A 6,000-nucleotide genomic window follows, 5' to 3' on the forward strand; every position below is an offset into this window, starting at 1 on the left:
GATGATGATTTATTTTATCTACCCCAGTAAATTCAAACTGCAGAGGGAGGGAATCTATACCACTCGGCATTTTACCTAATATACTATTGATTCTGTTTCCCTAGATTTGTCAGCAAAAATATATTGGTAATTATAACACAAAAACGTGTTTAGCAATCTGAAAAATGTGACATTGATATTTTGTGTAAATTCTAAATAAAATCCATGTCTATATTTCTCTTATATAATCTTCTCTGATTTATGGTTATTTTAGAATTAGTACATGGCTTATATAAAGGTTACAAACAGGTTAGTCCATTTTTATTGACTTTAACCTACTACAACAGCTACTGCTGCTGCTGCTGCTACTGGTACTACTACTACTACTACTACTACTACTACTACTACTACTATACTACTAAATATTCCAGGGCTATGAGTTAGTATGAACAAGACGTTTGTTAGTGACTGTGATAAATCTAATAAATTTCGGTTGCAACTTGAAATATCTTGATAAATTAGTTGGATTAGTTAAAAACAAGATTGTCATTAGTAAATATTTCATACATATTTCATAAAATATGTTGCCACAAAATCTTAATCAAGGGTTTAGTTTGGAGTGTATGGGTTATGTGAAATGCATAGATCGGCCACTTTGTATACATTTGTTTGCTGTAATAAAAGTTACAAAACTTGTAGTAATGGCTTGTAGATTTTTCTTGGTACATTTTTCAAAAGAAACTTTTTTCCTTAAAAACTAATATTTTTTATTCAAATTACCAAGAAATTTACCATAGTAATTTTTTTTTATAGAACATATTTTCTCTAAAATGCATCTATTTAAATTTATTCTCAGCATACTTTACAAAATGCTATAATAGAAATACATATTTTTTTGGCATGGTGGGGGTGGGGAACATATATTGATTCTTCTGTGATTGTAATTGCATAAAAGATACTTTACTTACTTTGAAATAACCAAAAGATTGGGAGAATATAAGAAAAAAAAATGTAAGAAATCAAAGAAATTAGCATTTATTGTAAACCAGGAATGCAAGAACTAAATTTCATCCTATTCTAATAATCTAGAAATATTCCAGAAGATAACAGTAGACTTGCTGAAGAGTTTATGTTCTTACTGTACCTGGGTGAGAAGATAAGAAGATAGGTTAGACCTTCTAACCTTCAAATAGGTTTCCTTCCAAGATTTGGCTAGAAAAATAAAGTTATTATGTCAATAAAGATTTGTATGATGTCACCAACAGAAGTGAATGACCAAGAAACTGGAATATTCTTTAATTAATCATGAAACTGTAAAAACCATTTTAGTGCTTTGCATCACCATGTCACAGGAATTTCATAATCTACAATACAGTAGCTTTCTTTTTTATATATATATCTTCTTTTTATATATATATATATCCCATGTGAACTGAGAGAGGTTCAAGACGATGAATTGTATTGATTAGTTTATGTAGAAGTAATGATTGATGATATAAGGTCATCCCATAAATAATGTGGTTTTATCAATTGCATGAACTAAAAGCTGGAAGGGGACAGGATAAACTACCTGCATCAACTTGCTATAAAAGCAGGTAGTAAGTTTGACTTGTCCTTATTCTTAGTGCAAGTTTTGAAGAGTGCAGTTCAATTTTATTAGTTGTTTTTCCAAAGCTATAATGGAAGTGACAAAGGAGCATTATTCAGCACATTTTGCTTTGTGATTTCAACAAAGGCAACAAAGCAACGGAAAGTGTGAGGAATATTAAATGCAGTAAATGGGGATCGGACAATAAGCATAAGCCAGTGTCAACAGGGATTCCAGAAATTCCGAACCGGAAACTACAGCTTGGAAGACAAGCCTCATCCTGGAAGATCTGTCATCCTGCAAACCCTGGTGGAACAAAATCCCATCGTAACTATTGAGGAACTAGCAGAGATGCTTGGATTTGGTCATTCAACCATTCATCAACACCTGCGTGCCATAGAAAAATGATCTTCTTTGGTTTCAAGACGACAGGTGTTCTTCCATCAGGATAATGCTTGGTCACATACAGCAAGGAAAACGTTAAAAAAACTGGAGCAGTTTGAATAGGAAACGATGCCCTACTAACCATACTAGTGGACATTGCCCCATCTGATTATCATTTATTCTGCAGTCTTCAAAATCATTTGGACAGAAAAAATATGAATTCTGTAGACGAGGTCAGAACAGTACTGGGGGAGTATTTTTCATCACGGACAAGTTAATTTTGGAAGAGGGGCCTTGCAAGTCTACCAGATAGATGGAAGTGCATGGTAGAAAATGAAGGAGAGTAAATTTTAGATTAAAAATGATCCTTGTTTATCTCAATTTTGAAAAATAAATGAAATTTTTAAAAATCCTCATTATTTATGGGATGACCCAATACATGTTGGAATGATACCTGCCGGATGAAAACTGTGACTTGGAGAGAAACAGAGATATCAGCATTAAGAATATTGGGTGTCACAAGGCTAGTGACACAAGAGGGAATCATTTAGAACAAACTGATTTGCAGACCTATCTAACCCATGTCATCAAGAACAAGCAAAATGTTAAAGCAGTGGTGATGTAACAGTCTATATCTGTCTAAATTATAACATTTTAATTAGACATCATCTGAATATGGGCTATTTTCAAATAAATTAACCAGATGTGGTCAATGTATGCAAATTTGTGTGATGTGTATATACCTTACTACATCACTAATTAAATATTGTCTAATTAGATAGGTTTTAATTACTTGTGGTTTAACTATATAGGATGCTGAACAATATTTGCACCAGGTCTGCCCAAGGATCAAAAGCATTCCAGCCATGACCTAATGTATATGCATTGTCCAATGAATCCTCCTTCCATCTTTTTAGACAAAAGGGTGGGATTAGAGCACAGTTTGGCTGCTATTTCCAGCAAATTGAACAATGCCACAAAGACTCCCTCGTTAACTCTAACTAAATAGGTTTTAATCAAATGTAGTTAAAATATCTACTGTTTAATTAAATTTGTGCTAATTTTGTATGATTTCAATTAAATGGGGTTTAATGTTATGAATTAATTAAAGTTTGGCTCATTAGGTTTGCAGAGTATTCTTTTATCCACTCTAATGAATTTAACTTGCATCTTTGTCCCATTTATCATCAACTGAATAATCACCAACTGTAACATTTCACTACATCACCACCATCACCATCTTTCACCTTCTCCTACTCCTCTTCATCATCGTCATTATCCTAATCATTATTACTGTTATTATCATTATCAGTTTCATCACCCTTCTCATTATCAGTGTTTTCATTAACATCCCTATCATCAGCATCACCACCACCATTACCATCACCATCACAACCACCACCACCACTACAATCATCTTTATCACCATCATTGCTGTCATTTTCATCATCATCATCATGTGTATGGATATGAATGTCTATACCAGTCTGTTTGCATCTGTTTATGAAACTAGATTTTCCCATCGTCAATAAAGTGCATCTAAAAGGGGTCAGTTTCCTCAATGTAACTTTGTAGCTAGAAAACTCCTCTCACAAACTGTTCATAAAGCCCACTGAATATTGTTGAAGTAATATTAGGATTTAAAAGACAAGTATCTCTTTTAGACTTTTCTGGTCTTCAGTATTTCCAACACCTACAATGAAATATCAACTAAAAAGTGATACAAGAAAAAAAGTTTAACCCTTTAGCTTTTAAACCGGCCATATCCGGCCAAAAGTATTCTGCCTGTTTTATGTTCAAACTGGCCAGATCTGGTCTCTCACACCAACCCTACAATATCGTTTTAAAAATTAAGAGCTACCTCATCAAAATCTCATAGCTACAAGATAATGCATGATTAGTTCAAAACAATGTGGATGAAAATGCATTAATTTTGGCAGGATAATGCGAACACTAAAAGTTTCATACATCAATCCCTCCCAACAAATAGAAACACAAATGTGGTCTGATGCAGTCGACCATTCTACTTAATTATGTCTTCATCAGTTGCCAAACTTTACTTTCACTTCTTTTGTAAACACTTCCAGTCAATGCATCAGTGTGCCAAAAATACTAAACATAATATATATATATATATATATATATTTATCATATTTTCCTTGTCTCAGTCATTAGACTGGGGCCATGCTGGGGCACTGCCTTGAAGAAGTTTTAATTGAATGAATCGACCTCAGTAGTTATTTGTTTTTAAACTTGGCACTTATACTATCATTCTCTTTTGCTGAACTGCTAGGTTACAGTGGCATAAACACACCAATGCCAGTTGTCAAGCGGGGGAGGGGAGGGAAAAAGACACAAAGGCACACACACACACACACACACACACACCACACACATATATATATATATATATATATATCTTATTATAAAAGGCAGATTTTATCTGCCTCCCTTTGGGAGTTATAGAAATCTACAATATAGGATTTCTTCAATTACAATTTACCTAGCATTTTTGAGAGTAGAATGCATCACATCATGCCAAGTCCAGTTTTTAAAATTTAAACTCCAATTAAGCAAAATTTACAGAAAACTCACATTCTGGTGTGTGTGTCAAATGCTTTTCTTAGTCTGGTTTACACCACACGCAAACGCACACACACAGTGGGCAACGAATAAAGTGAAACTAGATGTAATATTTGTTTCTCTCTATGACGCTGATAGATACATGAGTAAAATGTATGGGAAGCTAACACATAAGAGTGAGTGAAAATGTTCTTGGAAGAGAGTAAATAGCGACAGAGAGTGATTTGAGGAAGACTTTACATTAAATAACCGTAGTGGCTTGTGTTAGTAATAAAGTAAACATACACTCATACATACATACATACATACATACATACATACATACACACACACACACATACACACACACATACATACATACACACACACATACATAAATACACACATACATACATACATACATATACATACATACATACATATACATACATACATACACACACACATACACACACACAGTATTGAAGCTTGAGAACAATCAGATACATTTGCAACACATCTGTTGAAAATATTATTGTTCACACACATACATATACATATATACATACAGACAGACAGACAGATAGACACACACACACACACACACACACACATGATCCAGCATGGCCACAACCTCAAGGCTGAAACATATAAAAGAATAACAGAATATAAATGTGTGCATGTGTGTGAGAGAGAGAGTGTGTGTGTATATGTATGTATGTATGTATGTATATATATATAATAATGCGGTTTTTTCAACAGCTTGAACTAAAAGTCAGAGGGGAATGGGATAAACTACTTATATTAACTTGCTATAAAAGCAGGTAGTAATTTTATCTTGTCCTTATTCATAGTGCAAGTTTTGAAGAGTGCATTTCGATTTTAACAGCTATTTTTTTCAAAGCTATATTGGAAGTAACAAAGGGGCATATTTGGCATATTTTGCTTTATGAGTTCAATAAAGACAACAACGCAACGGAAAGTACAAGAAATATTAATGCAGTATATGGGGATTGGACAATAAGCGTAAGGCATTGTCAATGGTGGTTCCAGAAATTCCGAGCCATAAACTACAGCCTAGAAGACGAGCCTCATCCTGAAAGATCTGTAGAACTCGACAAGGACATCCTGAAAAACCCTGGTGGAACAAAATCTCATCGTAACTGTTGAGGAACTGGCAGAGAAGCTTGGATTTGGTCATTCAACCATTCATTAACACCTGTGTGCTATCGGAAAAGTCAGCAAATTGGGTCAATGGGTTCCTCACGAACTTTCCGAGTCTAATTGCATGCAGAGAGTGAAAGTATGCTTTTCTTTGCTGTCACATCTCACCACTACTGCGCTATGTATATCTATATATGTAAAACTGTAGTTGTATGAGTGTCTGTCCCCTTCGATTTAGATTCCTAACTACTCCCACATTTTGCTGTGCAGTTTAACCAAATTCGGGTAGCTTATAGTCGTGATTCATATCGAGCCCGTCTGAG

At 34.2% G+C, this 6,000-nt stretch overlaps 1 protein-coding gene across 4 annotated transcripts in view; it reads left to right on the top strand.

Moving 5' to 3' along the window:
• LOC115222322 (popeye domain-containing protein 3-like) overlaps nt 1–6,000 on the top strand; it is a 61,680-nt gene that overhangs the window by 28,165 nt on the left and 27,515 nt on the right. The window contains exon 2 of one of the 4 annotated variants that reach the window (XM_036511218.1): nt 254–288. The exons of the other annotated variants lie outside the window; for them this stretch is intronic. The gene's annotated coding sequence lies outside the window, so the exon portion shown is untranslated. The remainder of the gene's footprint in view (nt 1–253; nt 289–6,000) is intronic. 4 annotated transcript variants of the gene reach the window in all.

The sequence above is a fragment of the Octopus sinensis genome, linkage group LG19 (assembly GCF_006345805.1).
Source record: "Octopus sinensis linkage group LG19, ASM634580v1, whole genome shotgun sequence".
NCBI classification, from domain to species: Eukaryota; Metazoa; Mollusca; class Cephalopoda; order Octopoda; family Octopodidae; genus Octopus; species Octopus sinensis.